Source organism: Phallusia mammillata, chromosome 1 (genome assembly GCF_965637545.1).
Source record: "Phallusia mammillata chromosome 1, kaPhaMamm4.hap1.1, whole genome shotgun sequence".
In the NCBI taxonomy this organism is placed as follows: Eukaryota; Metazoa; Chordata; class Ascidiacea; order Phlebobranchia; family Ascidiidae; genus Phallusia; species Phallusia mammillata.
Genome location: NC_137252.1, coordinates 36,272,371 through 36,299,017, shown reverse-complemented (window position 1 = coordinate 36,299,017; position 26,647 = coordinate 36,272,371). Strand labels below are relative to the sequence as shown.

The 26,647-nt window shown below is 34.3% G+C and overlaps 1 long non-coding RNA gene across 1 annotated transcript in view; it reads right to left on the bottom strand.

Moving 5' to 3' along the window:
* Window positions 1-1,146: 1,146 nt before the first annotated feature.
* Window positions 1,147-26,647, bottom strand: part of LOC145209196 (uncharacterized) — a 33,753-nt gene continuing 8,252 nt past the window's right edge. Inside the window, exons 1-32 of the long non-coding RNA XR_013855024.1 lie at window positions 22,856-23,028; window positions 22,242-22,344; window positions 21,809-21,911; window positions 20,927-21,029; window positions 20,486-20,588; window positions 18,469-18,571; window positions 18,031-18,133; window positions 17,594-17,696; window positions 17,153-17,255; window positions 16,715-16,817; window positions 16,278-16,380; window positions 15,837-15,939; window positions 15,400-15,502; window positions 14,963-15,065; window positions 14,522-14,624; window positions 13,120-14,187; window positions 12,506-12,608; window positions 12,073-12,175; window positions 11,632-11,734; window positions 11,191-11,293; window positions 9,789-10,856; window positions 9,175-9,277; window positions 8,742-8,844; window positions 8,301-8,403; window positions 7,860-7,962; window positions 5,840-5,942; window positions 5,407-5,509; window positions 4,001-5,068; window positions 3,386-3,488; window positions 2,953-3,055; window positions 2,071-2,173; window positions 1,147-1,732 (exon numbers count right to left, since the gene is read on the bottom strand). This is a non-coding gene — a long non-coding RNA (uncharacterized LOC145209196). Of the gene's footprint in view, window positions 1,733-2,070; window positions 2,174-2,952; window positions 3,056-3,385; window positions 3,489-4,000; window positions 5,069-5,406; window positions 5,510-5,839; window positions 5,943-7,859; window positions 7,963-8,300; window positions 8,404-8,741; window positions 8,845-9,174; window positions 9,278-9,788; window positions 10,857-11,190; window positions 11,294-11,631; window positions 11,735-12,072; window positions 12,176-12,505; window positions 12,609-13,119; window positions 14,188-14,521; window positions 14,625-14,962; window positions 15,066-15,399; window positions 15,503-15,836; window positions 15,940-16,277; window positions 16,381-16,714; window positions 16,818-17,152; window positions 17,256-17,593; window positions 17,697-18,030; window positions 18,134-18,468; window positions 18,572-20,485; window positions 20,589-20,926; window positions 21,030-21,808; window positions 21,912-22,241; window positions 22,345-22,855 lie in introns of the transcript that reaches the window.

Sequence of the window (26,647 nt, the reverse complement as noted above, 5' to 3'; positions counted from 1 at the left end):
ACCTAAAACCATTGCTTTTTTAATGTCCTTATAGAGCAAAACCAAATACCGTATAAATGTAGGGGTGCATTCACGAAGAAAAGAATCTGTCAGTAAATCCAAGCTATGATTCAAATGTCTGTATGTGTGTGTCCTTTGGCGACTTTGCACGCCTGTAATAAAAATGCAAAAAGACATTTAGAAGTGAAATCAAAGTTTTTTCTTAGTAAACTGAAAAACTGAGTCATCGGCAGACAATGTTTCCAAGTTAAATTGAAACTCAAACTTTTAGAATATTATTCCAAAAACGAGTTACCAAACGATTTTGTCTTTGATCTTCATAATTTTGCGACAAAACGACCAAAAACAGTCTCAACTTTTAAGATAAAAAGTTTCGCCACGTCTGTTTGCAAAGAGCTGATCGCTGATGACGCAATGTTTATTTTCACAGTTGTTCAATAAATATGTTTCGCGCTCAATATTTTTCGAAAATAAATGCATATTAACGAACTCCTGAACTTGCTATTCCATCGAGGCGTAAAAGTTGAACTTGCAAATCACTTTTGCAGCAAAAAGACGCACTACTATCGTTCTTAGGCCAATGAAACGGTACTTCTTTATTTGAGTTTGCATTCGGCAAAACGTCATGACGCGATCAATTTTTTCAAAAAAAAGAATTGATTACCCATTTATTGGCACAAAACAAAATCGGACATAGCAAGCAGTAGCTCAATTTCAGCACTGGAAACTTCTGGAAAAATTTTACGTCATAACTAAACACTGAAATCATATTTGCCAAACTCATGAATTATTGCGTCACGTTAATTAGATTCAGAAAACTTCACTAATAAAGTTTTTAAACAACTTCGGCAAATTAAAACACAAAATATTATTCTAACTCCAAAAGTGCAATTTTTTTCCCCAAATTCATGCCGCAATTGATAACAAAGTATTTTTTTATGGTATCACTTTTCATGACATTGTCATTAGTGCGTGACCAAATTTGCACAAAAAGCTTGTAAACAAACATTTTTGACAAATCTCAACGGTTACATGTGATTTTATGGACTCCTTTTATTCTATGTTTAAATCAATCTCTATCTGCCTTCTCAAGAAACAACGCAAACATAATCAAGAGATACTTTACAAAATGCAAAACAACACTGATCAATCTAGAAGAAAACTTTATTCACGCCAAAAACATGCAACAGATTTTGAACACAGGCGAAAACATACAAAATAGTATCGACTAAAAAATGACATTTCATTTACTGGAAGCATGAGATCTACAAAACACACCTTCTATTAAAACTATTTCAGCAACCTTACTGTCTGAGGCGATGCAATGTCAAATGTTTTCAAGCAGGCAGGTTTGTGAAATCAAGGGACACACTAATGAACATATACAGCAATTAGGCTACAAATACAAAGTAGAAAAACAATTGGTGCTGAAAGGATAGGGGTTTGTATCCACATAAGTTAGCCTGTTTGAATCAAAACATAAAAATAACAGCTGGAATTTGAATGTATAATGTCTTATCAAATGTTACCTTCTGAGACCAACACATTAACCCAGAAATGAAAAACGGAAAGACACAATCCCAGTACTATACTCACATGTGGCTTAAAGAGTGCAAATCTGAAAGTATGTTTTTTGACGGGTTTCAATTACACAGCTTTAAAAACTTACAGCGAAGAAAAAGATGCGGAACCCCTGGGTTTAGCATATGTATCCTTCGGCTACTTTGCACGCCTGTAATAAGAATACAAAAAGACATTTAGAAGTGAAATCAAAGTTTAAAATGCACATGTGGCTTTACCAAGCTTACAGTTCTCAAGAATATTTTGTGGCAAGTGTCAGCTACACTTGACCATGAAAATCTGTTTCCGGGCCAAACATAAACAGCACAGCAATGCAGGCTAGTTACAAACAACAAAATTATGTATGCCATTCTAGTCTATCACCCCTGGTGAAAAAGATTTCATGATGACAAAAAACTCACTATCATGGTAATTGATCATTTGCAAAAAAGGTGATACCTAAAACCATTGCTTTTTTAATGTCCTTATAAAGCAAAACCAAATATATACCGTATAAATGTAGGGGTGCATTCACGAAGAAAAGAATCTGTCAGTAAATCCAAGCTATGATTCAAATGTCTGCATGTATGTGTCCTTTGGCGACTTTGCATGCCTGTAATAAGAATACAAACAGACATTTAGAAGTGAAATCAAAGTTTAAAATGCACATGTGGCTTTACCAAGCTTATAGTTCTCAAGAATATTTTGTGGCAAGTGTCAGCTACACTTGACCATGAAAATTTGTTTCCGGGCCAAACATAAACAACACAGCAATGCAGGCTAGTTATAAACAACAAAATTATGTATGCCATTCTACTCTATCACCCATGGTAAAAAAGATTTAATGATGACAAAAAACTTACTATCATGGTAATTGATCATTTGCAAAAAAGTTGATACCTAAAACCATTGCTTTTTTAATGTCCTTATAGAGCAAAACCAAATATATACCGTATAAATGTAAGGGTGCATTCACGAAGAAAAGAATCTGTCAGTAAATCCAAGCTATAATTCAAATGTCTGTATGTATGTGTCCTTTGGCGACTTTGCACGCCTGTAATGAGAATACAAAAAGACATTTAGAAGTAAAATCAAAGTTTAAAATGCACATGTGGCTTTACCAAGCTTATAGTTCTCAAGAATATTTTGTGGCAAGTTTCAGCTACACTTGACCATGAAAATTTGTTTCCGGGCCAAACATAAACAGCACAGCAATGCAGGCTAGTTATAAACAACAAAATTATGTATGCCATTCTAGTCTATCACCCCTAGAGAAAAAGATTTCATGATGACAAAAAACTCACTATCATGGTAATTGATCATTTGCAAAAAAGTTGATACCTAAAACCATTGCTTTTTTAATGTTCTTATAGAGCAAAACCAAATATATACCGTATAAATGCAAGGGTGCATTCATGAAGAAAAGAATCTGTCAGTAAATCCAAGCTATAATTCAAATGTCTGTATGTATGTGTCCTTTGGCGACTTTGCACGCCTGTAATGAGAATACAAAAAGACATTTAGAAGTAAAATCAAAGTTTAAAATGCACATGTGGCTTTACCAAGCTTATAGTTCTCAAGAATATTTTGTGGCAAGTGTCAGCTACACTTGACCATGAAAATTTGTTTCCGGGCCAAACATAAACAGCAATGCAGGCTAGTTATAAACAACAAAATTATGTATGCCATTCTAGTCTATCACCCCTGGTGAAAAAGATTTCATGATGACAAAAAACTCACTATCATGGTAATTGATCATTTGCAAAAAAAGTTGATACCTAAAACCATTGCTTTTTTAATGTCCTTATAGAGCAAAACCAAATACCGTATAAATGTAGGGGTGCATTCACGAAGAAAAGAATCTGTCAGTAAATCCAAGCTATGATTCAAATGTCTGTATGTATGTGTCCTTTGGCGACTTTGCACGGCTGTAATAAAAATACAAAAAGACATTTAGAAGTGAAATCAAAGTTTTTTCTTAGTAAACTGAAAAACTGAGTCATCGGCAGACAATGTTTCCAAGTTAAATTGAAACTCAAACTTTTAGAATATTATTCCAAAAACGAGTTACAAAACGATTTTGTCTTTGATCTTCATAATTTTGCGACAAAACGACCAAAAACAGTCTCAACTTTTAAGATAAAAAGTTTCGCCACGTCTGTTTACAAACAGCTGATCGCTGATGACGCAATGTTTATTTTCACAGTTGTTCAATAAATATGTTTCGCGCTCAATATTTTTCGAAAATAAATGCATATTAACGAACTCCTGAACTTGCTATTCCATCGAGGCGTAAAAGTTGAACTTGCAAATCACTTTTGCAGCAAAAAGACGCACTACTATCGTTCTTAGGCCAATGAAACGGTACTTCTTTATTTGAGTTTGCATTCGGCAAAACGTCATGACGCGATCAATTTTTTCAAAAAAAAGAATTGATTACCCATTTATTGGCACAAAACAAAATCGGACATAGCAAGCAGTAGCTCAATTTCGGCACTGGAAACTTCTGGAAAAATTTTACGTCATAACTAAACACTGAAATCATATTTGCCAAACTCATGAATTATTGCGTCACGTTAATTAGATTCAGAAAACTTCACTAACAAAGTTTTTAAACAACTTCGGCAAATTAAAACACAAAATATTATTTTAACTCCAAAAGTGCAATTTTTTCCCCCAAATTCATGCCGCAATTGATAACAAAGTATTTTTTTATGGTATCACTTTTCATGACATGGTCATTAGTGCGTGACCAAATTTCCACAAAAAGCTTGTAAACAAACATTTTTGACAAATCTCAACGGTTACATGTGATTTTATGGACTCCTTTTATTCTATGTTTAAATCAATCTCTATCTGCCTTCTCAAGAAACAACGCAAACATAATCAAGAGATACTTTACAAAATGCAAAACAACACTGATCAATCTAGAAGAAAACTTTATTCACGCCAAAAACATGCAACAGATTTTGAACACAGGCGAAAACATACAAAATAGTATCGACTAAAAAATGACATTTCATTTACTGGAAGCATGCCTTCTACAAAACACACCTTCTATTAAAACTATTTCAGCAACCTTACTGTCTGAGGCGATGCAATGTCAAATGTTTTCAAGCAGGCAGGTTTGTGAAATCAAGGGACACACTAATGAACATATACAGCAATTAGGCTACAAATACAAAGTAGAAAAACAATTGGTGCTGAAAGGATAGGGGTTTGTATCCACATAAGTTAGCCTGTTTGAATCAAAACATAAAAATAACAGCTGGAATTTGAATGTATAATGTCTTATCAAATGTTACCTTCTGAGACCAACACATTAACCCAGAAATGAAAAACGGAAAGACACAATCCCAGTACTATACTCACATGTGGCTTAAAGAGTGCAAATCTGAAAGTATGTTTTTTGACGGGTTTCAATTACACAGCTTCAAAAACTTACAGCGAAGAAAAAGATGCGGAACCCCTGGGTTTAGCATATGTATCCTTCGGCTACTTTGCACGCCTGTAATAAGAATACAAAAAGACATTTAGAAGTGAAATCAAAGTTTAAAATGCACATGTGGCTTTACCAAGCTTACAGTTCTCAAGAATATTTTGTGGCAAGTGTCAGCTACACTTGACCATGAAAATCTGTTTCCGGGCCAAACATAAACAGCACAGCAATGCAGGCTAGTTACAAACAACAAAATTATGTATGCCATTCTAGTCTATCACCCCTGCTGAAAAAGATTTCATGATGACAAAAAACTCACTATCATGGTAATTGATCATTTGCAAAAAAGTTGATACCTAAAACCATTGCTTTTTTAATGTCCTTATAGAGCAAAACCAAATATATACCGTATAAATGCAAGGGTGCATTCATGAAGAAAAGAATCTGTCAGTAAATCCAAGCTATAATTCAAATGTCTGTATGTATGTGTCCTTTGGCGACTTTGCACGCCTGTAATGAGAATACAAAAAGACATTTAGAAGTAAAATCAAAGTTTAAAATGCACATGTGGCTTTACCAAGCTTATAGTTCTCAAGAATATTTTGTGGCAAGTGTCAGCTACACTTGACCATGAAAATTTGTTTCCGGGCCAAACATAAACAGCAATGCAGGCTAGTTATAAACAACAAAATTATGTATGCCATTCTAGTCTATCACCCCTGGTGAAAAAGATTTCATGATGACAAAAAACTCACTATCATGGTAATTGATCATTTGCAAAAAAAGTTGATACCTAAAACCATTGCTTTTTTAATGTCCTTATAGAGCAAAACCAAATACCGTATAAATGTAGGGGTGCATTCACGAAGAAAAGAATCTGTCAGTAAATCCAAGCTATGATTCAAATGTCTGTATGTATGTGTCCTTTGGCGACTTTGCACGGCTGTAATAAAAATACAAAAAGACATTTAGAAGTGAAATCAAAGTTTTTTCTTAGTAAACTGAAAAACTGAGTCATCGGCAGACAATGTTTCCAAGTTAAATTGAAACTCAAACTTTTAGAATATTATTCCAAAAACGAGTTACAAAATGATTTTGTCTTTGATCTTCATAATTTTGCGACAAAACGACCAAAAACAGTCTCAACTTTAAGACAAAAAGTTTCGCCACGTCTGTTTACAAACAGCTGATCGCTGATGACGCAATGTTTATTTTCACAGTTGTTCAATAAATATGTTTCGCGCTCAATATTTTTCGAAAATAAATGCATATTAACGAACTCCTGAACTTGCTATTCCATCGAGGCGTAAAAGTTTAACTTGCAAATCACTTTTGCAGCAAAAAGACGCACTACTATCGTTCTTAGGCCAATGAAACGGTACTTCTTTATTTGAGTTTGCATTCGGCAAAACGTCATGACGCGATCAATTTTTTCAAAAAAAAGAATTGATTACCCATTTATTGGCACAAAACAAAATCGGACATAGCAAGCAGTAGCTCAATTTCGGCACTGGAAACTTCTGGAAAAATTTTACGTCATAACTAAACACTGAAATCATATTTGCCAAACTCATGAATTATTGCGTCACGTTAATTAGATTCAGAAAACTTCACTAACAAAGTTTTTAAACAACTTCGGCAAATTAAAACACAAAATATTATTTTAACTCCAAAAGTGCAATTTTTCCCCCCAAATTCATGCCGCAATTGATAACAAAGTATTTTTTTATGGTATCACTTTTCATGACATGGTCATTAGTGCGTGACCAAATTTCCACAAAAAGCTTGTAAACAAACATTTTTGACAAATCTCAACGGTTACATGTGATTTTATGGACTCCTTTTATTCTATGTTTAAATCAATCTCTATCTGCCTTCTCAAGAAACAACGCAAACATAATCAAGAGATACTTTACAAAATGCAAAACAACACTGATCAATCTAGAAGAAAACTTTATTCACGCCAAAAACATGCAACAGATTTTGAACACAGGCGAAAACATACAAAATAGTATCGACTAAAAAATGACATTTCATTTACTGGAAGCATGCCTTCTACAAAACACACCTTCTATTAAAACTATTTCAGCAACCTTACTGTCTGAGGCGATGCAATGTCAAATGTTTTCAAGCAGGCAGGTTTGTGAAATCAAGGGACACACTAATGAACATATACAGCAATTAGGCTACAAATACAAAGTAGAAAAACAATTGGTGCTGAAAGGATAGGGGTTTGTATCCACATAAGTTAGCCTGTTTGAATCAAAACATAAAAATAACAGCTGGAATTTGAATGTATAATGTCTTATCAAATGTTACCTTCTGAGACCAACACATTAACCCAGAAATGAAAAACGGAAAGACACAATCCCAGTACTATACTCACATGTGGCTTAAAGAGTGCAAATCTGAAAGTATGTTTTTTGACGGGTTTCAATTACACAGCTTCAAAAACTTACAGCGAAGAAAAAGATGCGGAACCCCTGGGTTTAGCATATGTATCCTTCGGCTACTTTGCACGCCTGTAATAAGAATACAAAAAGACATTTAGAAGTGAAATCAAAGTTTAAAATGCACATGTGGCTTTACCAAGCTTACAGTTCTCAAGAATATTTTGTGGCAAGTGTCAGCTACACTTGACCATGAAAATCTGTTTCCGGGCCAAACATAAACAGCACAGCAATGCAGGCTAGTTACAAACAACAAAATTATGTATGCCATTCTAGTCTATCACCCCTGGTGAAAAAGATTTCATGATGACAAAAAACTCACTATCATGGTAATTGATCGTTTGCAAAAAAGGTGATACCTAAAACCATTGCTTTTTTAATGTCCTTATCAAGCAAAACCAAATATATACCGTATAAATGTAGGGGTGCATTCACGAAGAAAAGAATCTGTCAGTAAATCCAAGCTATGATTCAAATGTCTGCATGTATGTGTCCTTTGGCGACTTTGCATGCCTGTAATAAGAATACAAACAGACATTTAGAAGTGAAATCAAAGTTTAAAATGCACATGTGGCTTTACCAAGCTTATAGTTCTCAAGAATATTTTGTGGCAAGTGTCAGCTACACTTGACCATGAAAATTTGTTTCCGGGCCAAACATAAACAACACAGCAATGCAGGCTAGTTATAAACAACAAAATTATGTATGCCATTCTACTCTATCACCCATGGTAAAAAAGATTTAATGATGACAAAAAACTTACTATCATGGTAATTGATCATTTGCAAAAAAGTTGATACCTAAAACCATTGCTTTTTTAATGTCCTGATAGAGCAAAACCAAATATATACCGTATAAATGTAAGGGTGCATTCACGAAGAAAAGAATCTGTCAGTAAATCCAAGCTATAATTCAAATGTCTGTATGTATGTGTCCTTTGGCGACTTTGCACGCCTGTAATGAGAATACAAAAAGACATTTAGAAGTAAAATCAAAGTTTAAAATGCACATGTGGCTTTACCAAGCTTATAGTTCTCAAGAATATTTTGTGGCAAGTGTCAGCTACACTTGACCATGAAAATTTGTTTCCGGGCCAAACATAAACAGCACAGCAATGCAGGCTAGTTATAAACAACAAAATTATGTATGCCATTCTAGTCTATCACCCCTAGAGAAAAAGATTTCATGATGACAAAAAACTCACTATCATGGTAATTGATCATTTGCAAAAAAGTTGATACCTAAAACCATTGCTTTTTTAATGTCCTTATAGAGCAAAACCAAATATATACCGTATAAATGCAAGGGTGCATTCATGAAGAAAAGAATCTGTCAGTAAATCCAAGCTATAATTCAAATGTCTGTATGTATGTGTCCTTTGGCAACTTTGCACGCCTGTAATGAGAATACAAAAAGACATTTAGAAGTAAAATCAAAGTTTAAAATGCACATGTGGCTTTACCAAGCTTATAGTTCTCAAGAATATTTTGTGGCAAGTGTCAGCTACACTTGACCATGAAAATTTGTTTCCGGGCCAAACATAAACAGCAATGCAGGCTAGTTATAAACAACAAAATTATGTATGCCATTCTACTCTATCACCCCTGGTGAAAAAGATTTCATGATGACAAAAAACTCACTATCATGGTAATTGATCATTTGCAAAAAAAGTTGATACCTAAAACCATTGCTTTTTTAATGTCCTTATAGAGCAAAACCAAATACCGTATAAATGTAGGGGTGCATTCACGAAGAAAAGAATCTGTCAGTAAATCCAAGCTATGATTCAAATGTCTGTATGTATGTGTCCTTTGGCGACTTTGCACGGCTGTAATAAAAATACAAAAAGACATTTAGAAGTGAAATCAAAGTTTTTTCTTAGTAAACTGAAAAACTGAGTCATCGGCAGACAATGTTTCCAAGTTAAATTGAAACTCAAACTTTTAGAATATTATTCCAAAAACGAGTTACAAAACGATTTTGTCTTTGATCTTCATAATTTTGCGACAAAACGACCAAAAACAGTCTCAACTTTAAGACAAAAAGTTTCGCCACGTCTGTTTACAAACAGCTGATCGCTGATGACGCAATGTTTATTTTCACAGTTGTTCAATAAATATGTTTCGCGCTCAATATTTTTCGAAAATAAATGCATATTAACGAACTCCTGAACTTGCTATTCCATCGAGGCGTAAAAGTTTAACTTGCAAATCACTTTTGCAGCAAAAAGACGCACTACTATCGTTCTTAGGCCAATGAAACGGTACTTCTTTATTTGAGTTTGCATTCGGCAAAACGTCATGACGCGATCAATTTTTTCAAAAAAAAGAATTGATTACCCATTTATTGGCACAAAACAAAATCGGACATAGCAAGCAGTAGCTCAATTTCGGCACTGGAAACTTCTGGAAAAATTTTACGTCATAACTAAACACTGAAATCATATTTGCCAAACTCATGAATTATTGCGTCACGTTAATTAGATTCAGAAAACTTCACTAACAAAGTTTTTAAACAACTTCGGCAAATTAAAACACAAAATATTATTTTAACTCCAAAAGTGCAATTTTTTCCCCCAAATTCATGCCGCAATTGATAACAAAGTATTTTTTTATGGTATCACTTTTCATGACATGGTCATTAGTGCGTGACCAAATTTCCACAAAAAGCTTGTAAACAAACATTTTTGACAAATCTCAACGGTTACATGTGATTTTATGGACTCCTTTTATTCTATGTTTAAATCAATCTCTATCTGCCTTCTCAAGAAACAACGCAAACATAATCAAGAGATACTTTACAAAATGCAAAACAACACTGATCAATCTAGAAGAAAACTTTATTCACGCCAAAAACATGCAACAGATTTTGAACACAGGCGAAAACATACAAAAGAGTATCGACTAAAAAATGACATTTCATTTACTGGAAGCATGCCTTCTACAAAACACACCTTCTATTAAAACTATTTCAGCAACCTTACTGTCTGAGGCGATGCAATGTCAAATGTTTTCAAGCAGGCAGGTTTGTGAAATCAAGGGACACACTAATGAACATATACAGCAATTAGGCTACAAATACAAAGTAGAAAAACAATTGGTGCTGAAAGGATAGGGGTTTGTATCCACATAGGTTAGCCTGTTTGAATCAAAACATAAAAACAACAGCTGGAATTTGAATGTATAATGTCTTATCAAATGTTACCTTCTGAGACCAACACATTAACCCAGAAATGAAAAACGGAAAGACACAATCCCAGTACTATACTCACATGTGGCTTAAAGAGTGCAAATCTGAAAGTATGTTTTTTGACGGGTTTCAATTACACAGCTTTAAAAACTTACAGCGAAGAAAAAGATGCGGAACCCCTGGGTTTAGCATATGTATCCTTCGGCTACTGTGCACGCCTGTAATAAGAATACAAAAAGACATTTAGAAGTGAAATCAAAGTTTAAAATGCACATGTGGCTTTACCAAGCTTACAGTTCTCAAGAATATTTTGTGGCAAGTGTCAGCTACACTTGACCATGAAAATTTGTTTCCGGGCCAAACATAAACAGCACAGCAATGCAGGCTAGTTACAAACAACAAAATTATGTATGCCATTCTAGTCTATCACCCCTGCTGAAAAAGATTTCATGATGACAAAAAACTCACTATCATGGTAATTGATCATTTGCAAAAAAGTTGATACCTAAAACCATTGCTTTTTTAATGTCCTGATAGAGCAAAACCAAATACCATATAAATGTAGGGGTGCATTCATGAAGAAAAGAATCTGTCAGTAAATCCAAGCTATGATTCAAATGTCTGTATGTATGTGTCCTTTGGCGACTTTGCACGCCTGTAATAAGAATACAAAAAGACATTTAGAAGTGAAATCAAAGTTTAAAATGCACATGTGGCTTTACCAAGCTTACAGTTCTCAAGAATATTTTGTGGCAAGTGTCAGCTACACTTGACCATGAAAATTTGTTTCCGGGCCAAACATAAACAACACAGCAATGCAGGCTAGTTATAAACAACAAAATTATGTATGCCATTCTACTCTATCACCCATGGTAAAAAAGATTTAATGATGACAAAAAACTTACTATCATGGTAATTGATCATTTGCAAAAAAGTTGATACCTAAAACCATTGCTTTTTTAATGTCCTGATAGAGCAAAACCAAATATATACCGTATAAATGCAAGGGTGCATTCACGAAGAAAAGAATCTGTCAGTAAATCCAAGCTATAATTCAAATGTCTGTATGTGTGTGTCCTTTGGCGACTTTGCACGCCTGTAATGAGAATACAAAAAGACATTTAGAAGTAAAATCAAAGTTTAAAATGCACATGTGGCTTTACCAAGCTTATAGTTCTCAAGAATATTTTGTGGCAAGTGTCAGCTACACTTGACCATGAAAATTTGTTTCCGGGCCAAACATAAACAGCACAGCAATGCAGGCTAGTTATAAACAACAAAATTATGTATGCCATTCTAGTCTATCACCCCTAGAGAAAAAGATTTCATGATGACAAAAAACTCACTATCATGGTAATTGATCATTTGCAAAAAAGTTGATACCTAAAACCATTGCTTTTTTAATGTCCTTATAGAGCAAAACCAAATATATACCGTATAAATGCAAGGGTGCATTCATGAAGAAAAGAATCTGTCAGTAAATCCAAGCTATAATTCAAATGTCTGTATGTATGTGTCCTTTGGCAACTTTGCACGCCTGTAATGAGAATACAAAAAGACATTTAGAAGTAAAATCAAAGTTTAAAATGCACATGTGGCTTTACCAAGCTTATAGTTCTCAAGAATATTTTGTGGCAAGTGTCAGCTACACTTGACCATGAAAATTTGTTTCCGGGCCAAACATAAACAGCAATGCAGGCTAGTTATAAACAACAAAATTATGTATGCCATTCTACTCTATCACCCCTGGTGAAAAAGATTTCATGATGACAAAAAACTCACTATCATGGTAATTGATCATTTGCAAAAAAAGTTGATACCTAAAACCATTGCTTTTTTAATGTCCTTATAGAGCAAAACCAAATACCGTATAAATGTAGGGGTGCATTCACGAAGAAAAGAATCTGTCAGTAAATCCAAGCTATGATTCAAATGTCTGTATGTATGTGTCCTTTGGCGACTTTGCACGGCTGTAATAAAAATACAAAAAGACATTTAGAAGTGAAATCAAAGTTTTTTCTTAGTAAACTGAAAAACTGAGTCATCGGCAGACAATGTTTCCAAGTTAAATTGAAACTCAAACTTTTAGAATATTATTCCAAAAACGAGTTACAAAACGATTTTGTCTTTGATCTTCATAATTTTGCGACAAAACGACCAAAAACAGTCTCAACTTTAAGACAAAAAGTTTCGCCACGTCTGTTTACAAACAGCTGATCGCTGATGACGCAATGTTTATTTTCACAGTTGTTCAATAAATATGTTTCGCGCTCAATATTTTTCGAAAATAAATGCATATTAACGAACTCCTGAACTTGCTATTCCATCGAGGCGTAAAAGTTTAACTTGCAAATCACTTTTGCAGCAAAAAGACGCACTACTATCGTTCTTAGGCCAATGAAACGGTACTTCTTTATTTGAGTTTGCATTCGGCAAAACGTCATGACGCGATCAATTTTTTCAAAAAAAAGAATTGATTACCCATTTATTGGCACAAAACAAAATCGGACATAGCAAGCAGTAGCTCAATTTCGGCACTGGAAACTTCTGGAAAAATTTTACGTCATAACTAAACACTGAAATCATATTTGCCAAACTCATGAATTATTGCGTCACGTTAATTAGATTCAGAAAACTTCACTAACAAAGTTTTTAAACAACTTCGGCAAATTAAAACACAAAATATTATTTTAACTCCAAAAGTGCAATTTTTTCCCCCAAATTCATGCCGCAATTGATAACAAAGTATTTTTTTATGGTATCACTTTTCATGACATGGTCATTAGTGCGTGACCAAATTTCCACAAAAAGCTTGTAAACAAACATTTTTGACAAATCTCAACGGTTACATGTGATTTTATGGACTCCTTTTATTCTATGTTTAAATCAATCTCTATCTGCCTTCTCAAGAAACAACGCAAACATAATCAAGAGATACTTTACAAAATGCAAAACAACACTGATCAATCTAGAAGAAAACTTTATTCACGCCAAAAACATGCAACAGATTTTGAACACAGGCGAAAACATACAAAAGAGTATCGACTAAAAAATGACATTTCATTTACTGGAAGCATGCCTTCTACAAAACACACCTTCTATTAAAACTATTTCAGCAACCTTACTGTCTGAGGCGATGCAATGTCAAATGTTTTCAAGCAGGCAGGTTTGTGAAATCAAGGGACACACTAATGAACATATACAGCAATTAGGCTACAAATACAAAGTAGAAAAACAATTGGTGCTGAAAGGATAGGGGTTTGTATCCACATAGGTTAGCCTGTTTGAATCAAAACATAAAAACAACAGCTGGAATTTGAATGTATAATGTCTTATCAAATGTTACCTTCTGAGACCAACACATTAACCCAGAAATGAAAAACGGAAAGACACAATCCCAGTACTATACTCACATGTGGCTTAAAGAGTGCAAATCTGAAAGTATGTTTTTTGACGGGTTTCAATTACACAGCTTTAAAAACTTACAGCGAAGAAAAAGATGCGGAACCCCTGGGTTTAGCATATGTATCCTTCGGCTACTGTGCACGCCTGTAATAAGAATACAAAAAGACATTTAGAAGTGAAATCAAAGTTTAAAATGCACATGTGGCTTTACCAAGCTTACAGTTCTCAAGAATATTTTGTGGCAAGTGTCAGCTACACTTGACCATGAAAATTTGTTTCCGGGCCAAACATAAACAGCACAGCAATGCAGGCTAGTTACAAACAACAAAATTATGTATGCCATTCTAGTCTATCACCCCTGCTGAAAAAGATTTCATGATGACAAAAAACTCACTATCATGGTAATTGATCATTTGCAAAAAAGTTGATACCTAAAACCATTGCTTTTTTAATGTCCTGATAGAGCAAAACCAAATACCATATAAATGTAGGGGTGCATTCATGAAGAAAAGAATCTGTCAGTAAATCCAAGCTATGATTCAAATGTCTGTATGTATGTGTCCTTTGGCGACTTTGCACGCCTGTAATAAGAATACAAAAAGACATTTAGAAGTGAAATCAAAGTTTAAAATGCACATGTGGCTTTACCAAGCTTACAGTTCTCAAGAATATTTTGTGGCAAGTGTCAGCTACACTTGACCATGAAAATTTGTTTCCGGGCCAAACATAAACAACACAGCAATGCAGGCTAGTTATAAACAACAAAATTATGTATGCCATTCTACTCTATCACCCATGGTAAAAAAGATTTAATGATGACAAAAAACTTACTATCATGGTAATTGATCATTTGCAAAAAAGTTGATACCTAAAACCATTGCTTTTTTAATGTCCTGATAGAGCAAAACCAAATATATACCGTATAAATGCAAGGGTGCATTCACGAAGAAAAGAATCTGTCAGTAAATCCAAGCTATAATTCAAATGTCTGTATGTGTGTGTCCTTTGGCGACTTTGCACGCCTGTAATGAGAATACAAAAAGACATTTAGAAGTAAAATCAAAGTTTAAAATGCACATGTGGCTTTACCAAGCTTATAGTTCTCAAGAATATTTTGTGGCAAGTGTCAGCTACACTTGACCATGAAAATTTGTTTCCGGGCCAAACATAAACAGCACAGCAATGCAGGCTAGTTATAAACAACAAAATTATGTATGCCATTCTACTCTATCACCCCTAGTGAAAAAGATTTCATGATGACAAAAAACTCACTATCATGGTAATTGATCATTTGCAAAAAAGTTGATACCGAAAACCATTGCTTTTTTAATGTCCTTATAGAGCGAAACCAAATACCGTATAAATGTAAGGGTGCATTCACGAAGAAAAGAATCTGTCAGTAAATCCAAGCTATGATTCAAATGTCTGTATGTATGTGTCCTTCGGCTACTTTGCACGCCTGTAATAAGAATACAAAAAGACATTTAGAAGTGAAATCAAAGTTTAAAATGCACATGTGGCTTTACCAAGCTTATAGTTCTCAAGAATATTTTGTGGCAAGTGTCAGCTACACTTGACCATGAAAATTTGTTTCCGGGCCAAACATAAACAGCACAGCAATGCAGGCTAGTTACAAACAACAAAATTATGTATGCCATTCTAGTCTATCACCCCTGCTGAAAAAGATTTCATGATGACAAAAAACTCACTATCATGGTAATTGATCATTTGCAAAAAAGTTGATACCTAAAACCATTGCTTTTTTAATGTCCTGATAGAGCAAAACCAAATACCATATAAATGTAGGGGTGCATTCACGAAGAAAAGAATCTGTCAGTAAATCCAAGCTATGATTCAAATGTCTGTATGTATGTGTCCTTTGGCGACTTTGCACGCCTGTAATGAGAATACAAAAAGACATTTAGAAGTGAAATCAAAGTTTAAAATGCACATGTGGCTTTACCAAGCTTACAGTTCTCAAGAATATTTTGTGGCAAGTGTCAGCTACACTTGACCATGAAAATTTGTTTCCGGGCCAAACATAAACAGCACAGCAATGCAGGCTAGTTATAAACAACAAAATTATGTATGCCATTCTACTCTATCACCCATGGTAAAAAAGATTTAATGATGACAAAAAACTTACTATCATGGTAATTGATCATTTGCAAAAAAGTTGATACCTAAAACCATTGCTTTTTTAATGTCCTTATAGAGCAAAACCAAATATATACCGTATAAATGCAAGGGTGCATTCACGAAGAAAAGAATCTGTCAGTAAATCCAAGCTATAATTCAAATGTCTGTATGTGTGTGTCCTTTGGCGACTTTGCACGCCTGTAATGAGAATACAAAAAGACATTTAGAAGTAAAATCAAAGTTTAAAATGCACATGTGGCTTTACCAAGCTTATAGTTCTCAAGAATATTTTGTGGCAAGTGTCAGCTACACTTGACCATGAAAATTTGTTTCCGGGCCAAACATAAACAGCACAGCAATGCAGGCTAGTTATAAACAACAAAATTATGTATGCCATTCTACTCTATCACCCCTAGTGAAAAAGATTTCATGATGACAAAAAACTCACTATCATGGTAATTGATCATTTGCAAAAAAGTTGATACCTAAAACCATTGCTTTTTTAATGTCCTTATAGAGCAAAACCAAATACCGTATAAATGTAAGGGTGCATTCACGAAGAAAAGAATCTGTCAGTAAATCCAAGCTATGATTCAAATGTCTGTATGTATGTGTCCTTCGGCTACTTTGCACGCCTGTAATAAGAATACAAAAAGACATTTAGAAGTGAAATCAAAGTTTAAAATGCACATGTGGCTTTACCAAGCTTACAGTTCTCAAGAATATTTTGTGGCAAGTGTCGGCTACACTTGACCATGAAAATTTGTTTCCGGGCCAAACATAAACAGCACAGCAATGCAGGCTAGTTACAAACAACAAAATTATGTATGCCATTCTAGTCTATCACCCCTGCTGAAAAAGATTTCATGATGACAAAAAACTCACTATCATGGTAATTGATCATTTGCAAAAAAAGTTGATACCTAAAACCATTGCTTTTTTAATGTCCTGATAGAGCAAAACCAAATACCGTATAAATGTAGGGGTGCATTCACGAAGAAAAGAATCTGTCAGTAAATCCAAGCTATGATTCAAATGTCTGTATGTATGTGTCCTTTGGCGACTTTGCACGCCTGTAATAAGAATACAAAAAGACATTTAGAAGTGAAATCAAAGTTTAAAATGCACATGTGGCTTTACCAAGCTTACAGTTCTCAAGAATATTTTGTGGCAAGTGTCAGCTACACTTGACCATGAAAATTTGTTTCCGGGCCAAACATAAACAACACAGCAATGCAGGCTAGTTATAAACAACAAAATTATGTATGCCATTCTACTCTATCACCCATGGTAAAAAAGATTTAATGATGACAAAAAACTTACTATCATGGTAATTGATCATTTGCAAAAAAGTTGATACCTAAAACCATTGCTTTTTTAATGTCCTTATAGAGCAAAACCAAATATATACCGTATAAATGCAAGGGTGCATTCACGAAGAAAAGAATCTGTCAGTAAATCCAAGCTATAATTCAAATGTCTGTATGTGTGTGTCCTTTGGCGACTTTGCACGCCTGTAATGAGAATACAAAAAGACATTTAGAAGTAAAATCAAAGTTTAAAATGCACATGTGGCTTTACCAAGCTTATAGTTCTCAAGAATATTTTGTGGCAAGTGTCAGCTACACTTGACCATGAAAATTTGTTTCCGGGCCAAACATAAACAGCACAGCAATGCAGGCTAGTTATAAACAACAAAATTATGTATGCCATTCTACTCTATCACCCCTAGTGAAAAAGATTTCATGATGACAAAAAACTCACTATCATGGTAATTGATCATTTGCAAAAAAGTTGATACCTAAAACCATTGCTTTTTTAATGTCCTTATAGATCAAAACCAAATACCGTATAAATGTAAGGGTGCATTCACGAAGAAAAGAATCTGTCAGTAAATCCAAGCTATGATTCAAATGTCTGTATGTATGTGTCCTTTGGCGACTTTCCACGCCTGTAATAAGAATACAAAAAGACATTTAGAAGTGAAATCAAAGTTTAAAATGCACATGTGGCTTTACCAAGCTTATAGTTCTCAAGAATATTTTGTGGCAAGTGTCGGCTACACTTGACCATGAAAATTTGTTTCCGGGCCAAACATAAACAGCACAGCAATGCAGGCTAGTTATAAACAACAAAATTATGTATGCCATTCTAGTCTATCACCCCTGGTGAAAAAGATTTCATGATGACAAAAAACTCACTATCATGGTAATTGATCATTTGCAAAAAAAGTTGATACCTAAAACCATTGCTTTTTTAATGTCCTTATAGAGCAAAACCAAATACCGTATAAATGTAGGGGTGCATTCACGAAGAAAAGAATCTGTCAGTAAATCCAAGCTATGATTCAAATGTCTGTATGTATGTGTCCTTTGGCGACTTTGCACGGCTGTAATAAAAATACAAAAAGACATTTAGAAGTGAAATCAAAGTTTTTTCTTAGTAAACTGAAAAACTGAGTCATCGGCAGACAATGTTTCCAAGTTAAATTGAAACTCAAACTTTTAGAATATTATTCCAAAAACGAGTTACAAAACGATTTTGTCTTTGATCTTCATAATTTTGCGACAAAACGACCAAAAACAGTCTCAACTTTTAAGATAAAAAGTTTCACCACGTCTGTTTACAAACAGCTGATCGCTGATGACGCAATGTTTATTTTCACAGTTGTTCAATAAATATGTTTCGCGCTCAATATTTTTCGAAAATAAATGCATATTAACGAACTCCTGAACTTGCTATTCCATCGAGGCGTAAAAGTTTAACTTGCAAATCACTTTTGCAGCAAAAAGACGCACTACTATCGTTCTTAGGCCAATGAAACGGTACTTCTTTATTTGAGTTTGCATTCGGCAAAACGTCATGACGCGATCAATTTTTTCAAAAAAAAGAATTGATTACCCATTTATTGGCACAAAACAAAATCGGACATAGCAAGCAGTAGCTCAATTTCGGCACTGGAAACTTCTGGAAAAATTTTACGTCATAACTAAACACTGAAATCATATTTGCCAAACTCATGAATTATTGCGTCACGTTAATTAGATTCAGAAAACTTCACTAATAAAGTTTTTAAACAACTTCGGCAAATTAAAACACAAAATATTATTTTAACTCCAACAGTGCAATTTTTTCCCCCAAATTCATGCCGCAATTGATAACAAAGTATTTTTTTATGGTATCACTTTTCATGACATGGTCATTAGTGCGTGACCAAATTTCCACAAAAAGCTTGTAAACAAACATTTTTGACAAATCTCAACGGTTACATGTGATTTTATGGACTCCTTTTATTCTATGTTTAAATCAATCTCTATCTGCCTTCTCAAGAAACAACGCAAACATAATCAAGAGATACTTTACAAAATGCAAAACAACACTGATCAATCTAGAAGAAAACTTTATTCACGCCAAAAACATGCAACAGATTTTGAACACAGGCGAAAACATACAAAATAGTATCGACTAAAAAATGACATTTCATTTACTGGAAGCATGCCTTCTACAAAACACACCTTCTATTAAAACTATTTCAGCAACCTTACTGTCTGAGGCGATGCAATGTCAAATGTTTTCAAGCAGGCAGGTTTGTGAAATCAAGGGACACACTAATGAACATATACAGCAATTAGGCTACAAATACAAAGTAGAAAAACAATTGGTGCTGAAAGGATAGGGGTTTGTATCCACATAGGTTAGCCTGTTTGAATCAAAACATAAAAACAACAGCTGGAATTTGAATGTATAATGTCTTATCAAATGTTACCTTCTGAGACCAACACATTAACCCAGAAATGAAAAACGGAAAGACACAATCCCAGTACTATACTCACATGTGGCTTAAAGAGTGCAAATCTGAAAGTATGTTTTTTGACGGGTTTCAATTACACAGCTTTAAAAACTTACAGCGAAGAAAAAGATGCGGAACCCCTGGGTTTAGCATATGTATCCTTCGGCTACTGTGCACGCCTGTAATAAGAATACAAAAAGACATTTAGAAGTGAAATCAAAGTTTAAAATGCACATGTGGCTTTACCAAGCTTACAGTTCTCAAGAATATTTTGTGGCAAGTGTCAGCTACACTTGACCATGAAAATTTGTTTCCGGGCCAAACATAAACAGCACAGCAATGCAGGCTAGTTACAAACAACAAAATTATGTATGCCATTCTAGTCTATCACCCCTGCTGAAAAAGATTTCATGATGACAAAAAACTCACTATCATGGTAATTGATCATTTGCAAAAAAGTTGATACCTAAAACCATTGCTTTTTTAATGTCCTGATAGAGCAAAACCAAATACCATATAAATGTAGGGGTGCATTCACGAAGAAAAGAATCTGTCAGTAAATCCAAGCTATGATTCAAATGTCTGTATGTATGTGTCCTTTGGCGACTTTGCACGCCTGTAATAAGAATACAAAAAGACATTTAGAAGTGAAATCAAAGTTTAAAATGCACATGTGGCTTTACCAAGCTTACAGTTCTCAAGAATATTTTGTGGCAAGTGTCAGCTACACTTGACCATGAAAATTTGTTTCCGGGCCAAACATAAACAGCACAGCAATGCAGGCTAGTTATAAACAACAAAATTATGTATGCCATTCTACTCTATCACCCATGGTAAAAAAGATTTAATGATGACAAAAAACTTACTATCATGGTAATTGATCATTTGCAAAAAAGTTGATACCTAAAACCATTGCTTTTTTAATGTCCTCATAGAGCAAAACCAAATATATACCGTATAAATGCAAGGGTGCATTCACGAAGAAAAGAATCTGTCAGTAAATCCAAGCTATAATTCAAATGTCTGTATGTGTGTGTCCTTTGGCGACTTTGCACGCCTGTAATGAGAATACAAAAAGACATTTAGAAGTAAAATCAAAGTTTAAAATGCACATGTGGCTTTACCAAGCTTATAGTTCTCAAGAATATTTTGTGGCAAGTGTCAGCTACACTTGACCATGAAAATTTGTTTCCGGGCCAAACATAAACAGCACAGCAATGCAGGCTAGTTATAAACAACAAAATTATGTATGCCATTCTACTCTATCACCCCTAGTGAAAAAGATTTCATGATGACAAAAAACTCACTATCATGGTAATTGATCATTTGCAAAAAAGTTGATACCTAAAACCATTGCTTTTTTAATGTCCTGATAGAGCAAAACCAAATATATACCGTATAAATGTAAGGGTGCATTCACGAAGAAAAGAATCTGTCAGTAAATCCAAGCTATAATTCAAATGTCTGTATGTATGTGTCCTTTGGCGACTTTGCACGCCTGTAATGAGAATACAAAAAGACATTTAGAAGTAAAATCAAAGTTTAAAATGCACATGTGGCTTTACCAAGCTTATAGTTCTCAAGAATATTTTGTGGCAAGTGTCAGCTACACTTGACCATGAAAATTTGTTTCCGGGCCAAACATAAACAGCACAGCAATGCAGGCTAGTTATAAACAACAAAATTATGTATGCCATTCTAGTCTATCACCCCTAGAGAAAAAGATTTCATGATGACAAAAAACTCACTATCATGGTAATTGATCATTTGCAAAAAAGTTGATACCTAAAACCATTGCTTTTTTAATGTCCTTATAGAGCAAAACCAAATATATACCGTATAAATGCAAGGGTGCATTCATGAAGAAAAGAATCTGTCAGTAAATCCAAGCTATAATTCAAATGTCTGTATGTATGTGTCCTTTGGCAACTTTGCACGCCTGTAATGAGAATACAAAAAGACATTTAGAAGTAAAATCAAAGTTTAAAATGCACATGTGGCTTTACCAAGCTTATAGTTCTCAAGAATATTTTGTGGCAAGTGTCAGCTACACTTGACCATGAAAATTTGTTTCCGGGCCAAACATAAACAGCAATGCAGGCTAGTTATAAACAACAAAATTATGTATGCCATTCTAGTCTATCACCCCTGGTGAAAAAGATTTCATGATGACAAAAAACTCACTATCATGGTAATTGATCATTTGCAAAAAAAGTTGATACCTAAAACCATTGCTTTTTTAATGTCCTTATAGAGCAAAACCAAATACCGTATAAATGTAGGGGTGCATTCACGAAGAAAAGAATCTGTCAGTAAATCCAAGCTATGATTCAAATGTCTGTATGTATGTGTCCTTTGGCGACTTTGCACGGCTGTAATAAAAATACAAAAAGACATTTAGAAGTGAAATCAAAGTTTTTTCTTAGTAAACTGAAAAACTGAGTCATCGGCAGACAATGTTTCCAAGTTAAATTGAAACTCAAACTTTTAGAATATTATTCCAAAAACGAGTTACAAAACGATTTTGTCTTTGATCTTCATAATTTTGCGACAAAACGACCAAAAACAGTCTCAACTTTAAGACAAAAAGTTTCGCCACGTCTGTTTACAAACAGCTGATCGCTGATGACGCAATGTTTATTTTCACAGTTGTTCAATAAATATGTTTCGCGCTCAATATTTTTCGAAAATAAATGCATATTAACGAACTCCTGAACTTGCTATTCCATCGAGGCGTAAAAGTTTAACTTGCAAATCACTTTTGCAGCAAAAAGACGCACTACTATCGTTCTTAGGCCAATGAAACGGTACTTCTTTATTTGAGTTTGCATTCGGCAAAACGTCATGACGCGATCAATTTTTTCAAAAAAAAGAATTGATTACCCATTTATTGGCACAAAACAAAATCGGACATAGCAAGCAGTAGCTCAATTTCGGCACTGGAAACTTCTGGAAAAATTTTACGTCATAACTAAACACTGAAATCATATTTGCCAAACTCATGAATTATTGCGTCACGTTAATTAGATTCAGAAAACTTCACTAACAAAGTTTTTAAACAACTTCGGCAAATTAAAACACAAAATATTATTTTAACTCCAAAAGTGCAATTTTTTCCCCCAAATTCATGCCGCAATTGATAACAAAGTATTTTTTTATGGTATCACTTTTCATGACATGGTCATTAGTGCGTGACCAAATTTCCACAAAAAGCTTGTAAACAAACATTTTTGACAAATCTCAACGGTTACATGTGATTTTATGGACTCCTTTTATTCTATGTTTAAATCAATCTCTATCTGCCTTCTCAAGAAACAACGCAAACATAATCAAGAGATACTTTACAAAATGCAAAACAACACTGATCAATCTAGAAGAAAACTTTATTCACGCCAAAAACATGCAACAGATTTTGAACACAGGCGAAAACATACAAAAGAGTATCGACTAAAAAATGACATTTCATTTACTGGAAGCATGCCTTCTACAAAACACACCTTCTATTAAAACTATTTCAGCAACCTTACTGTCTGAGGCGATGCAATGTCAAATGTTTTCAAGCAGGCAGGTTTGTGAAATCAAGGGACACACTAATGAACATATACAGCAATTAGGCTACAAATACAAAGTAGAAAAACAATTGGTGCTGAAAGGATAGGGGTTTGTATCCACATAGGTTAGCCTGTTTGAATCAAAACATAAAAACAACAGCTGGAATTTGAATGTATAATGTCTTATCAAATGTTACCTTCTGAGACCAACACATTAACCCAGAAATGAAAAACGGAAAGACACAATCCCAGTACTATACTCACATGTGGCTTAAAGAGTGCAAATCTGAAAGTATGTTTTTTGACGGGTTTCAATTACACAGCTTTAAAAACTTACAGCGAAGAAAAAGATGCGGAACCCCTGGGTTTAGCATATGTATCCTTCGGCTACTGTGCACGCCTGTAATAAGAATACAAAAAGACATTTAGAAGTGAAATCAAAGTTTAAAATGCACATGTGGCTTTACCAAGCTTACAGTTCTCAAGAATATTTTGTGGCAAGTGTCAGCTACACTTGACCATGAAAATTTGTTTCCGGGCCAAACATAAACAGCACAGCAATGCAGGCTAGTTACAAACAACAAAATTATGTATGCCATTCTAGTCTATCACCCCTGCTGAAAAAGATTTCATGATGACAAAAAACTCACTATCATGGTAATTGATCATTTGCAAAAAAGTTGATACCTAAAACCATTGCTTTTTTAATGTCCTGATAGAGCAAAACCAAATACCATATAAATGTAGGGGTGCATTCATGAAGAAAAGAATCTGTCAGTAAATCCAAGCTATGATTCAAATGTCTGTATGTATGTGTCCTTTGGCGACTTTGCACGCCTGTAATAAGAATACAAAAAGACATTTAGAAGTGAAATCAAAGTTTAAAATGCACATGTGGCTTTACCAAGCTTACAGTTCTCAAGAATATTTTGTGGCAAGTGTCAGCTACACTTGACCATGAAAATTTGTTTCCGGGCCAAACATAAACAACACAGCAATGCAGGCTAGTTATAAACAACAAAATTATGTATGCCATTCTACTCTATCACCCATGGTAAAAAAGATTTAATGATGACAAAAAACTTACTATCATGGTAATTGATCATTTGCAAAAAAGTTGATACCTAAAACCATTGCTTTTTTAATGTCCTGATAGAGCAAAACCAAATATATACCGTATAAATGCAAGGGTGCATTCACGAAGAAAAGAATCTGTCAGTAAATCCAAGCTATAATTCAAATGTCTGTATGTGTGTGTCCTTTGGCGACTTTGCACGCCTGTAATGAGAATACAAAAAGACATTTAGAAGTAAAATCAAAGTTTAAAATGCACATGTGGCTTTACCAAGCTTATAGTTCTCAAGAATATTTTGTGGCAAGTGTCAGCTACACTTGACCATGAAAATTTGTTTCCGGGCCAAACATAAACAGCACAGCAATGCAGGCTAGTTATAAACAACAAAATTATGTATGCCATTCTACTCTATCACCCCTAGTGAAAAAGATTTCATGATGACAAAAAACTCACTATCATGGTAATTGATCATTTGCAAAAAAGTTGATACCGAAAACCATTGCTTTTTTAATGTCCTTATAGAGCGAAACCAAATACCGTATAAATGTAAGGGTGCATTCACGAAGAAAAGAATCTGTCAGTAAATCCAAGCTATGATTCAAATGTCTGTATGTATGTGTCCTTCGGCTACTTTGCACGCCTGTAATAAGAATACAAAAAGACATTTAGAAGTGAAATCAAAGTTTAAAATGCACATGTGGCTTTACCAAGCTTATAGTTCTCAAGAATATTTTGTGGCAAGTGTCAGCTACACTTGACCATGAAAATTTGTTTCCGGGCCAAACATAAACAGCACAGCAATGCAGGCTAGTTACAAACAACAAAATTATGTATGCCATTCTAGTCTATCACCCCTGCTGAAAAAGATTTCATGATGACAAAAAACTCACTATCATGGTAATTGATCATTTGCAAAAAAGTTGATACCTAAAACCATTGCTTTTTTAATGTCCTGATAGAGCAAAACCAAATACCATATAAATGTAGGGGTGCATTCACGAAGAAAAGAATCTGTCAGTAAATCCAAGCTATGATTCAAATGTCTGTATGTATGTGTCCTTTGGCGACTTTGCACGCCTGTAATGAGAATACAAAAAGACATTTAGAAGTGAAATCAAAGTTTAAAATGCACATGTGGCTTTACCAAGCTTACAGTTCTCAAGAATATTTTGTGGCAAGTGTCAGCTACACTTGACCATGAAAATTTGTTTCCGGGCCAAACATAAACAGCACAGCAATGCAGGCTAGTTATAAACAACAAAATTATGTATGCCATTCTACTCTATCACCCATGGTAAAAAAGATTTAATGATGACAAAAAACTTACTATCATGGTAATTGATCATTTGCAAAAAAGTTGATACCTAAAACCATTGCTTTTTTAATGTCCTTATAGAGCAAAACCAAATATATACCGTATAAATGCAAGGGTGCATTCACGAAGAAAAGAATCTGTCAGTAAATCCAAGCTATAATTCAAATGTCTGTATGTGTGTGTCCTTTGGCGACTTTGCACGCCTGTAATGAGAATACAAAAAGACATTTAGAAGTAAAATCAAAGTTTAAAATGCACATGTGGCTTTACCAAGCTTATAGTTCTCAAGAATATTTTGTGGCAAGTGTCAGCTACACTTGACCATGAAAATTTGTTTCCGGGCCAAACATAAACAGCACAGCAATGCAGGCTAGTTATAAACAACAAAATTATGTATGCCATTCTACTCTATCACCCCTAGTGAAAAAGATTTCATGATGACAAAAAACTCACTATCATGGTAATTGATCATTTGCAAAAAAGTTGATACCTAAAACCATTGCTTTTTTAATGTCCTTATAGAGCAAAACCAAATACCGTATAAATGTAAGGGTGCATTCACGAAGAAAAGAATCTGTCAGTAAATCCAAGCTATGATTCAAATGTCTGTATGTATGTGTCCTTCGGCTACTTTGCACGCCTGTAATAAGAATACAAAAAGACATTTAGAAGTGAAATCAAAGTTTAAAATGCACATGTGGCTTTACCAAGCTTACAGTTCTCAAGAATATTTT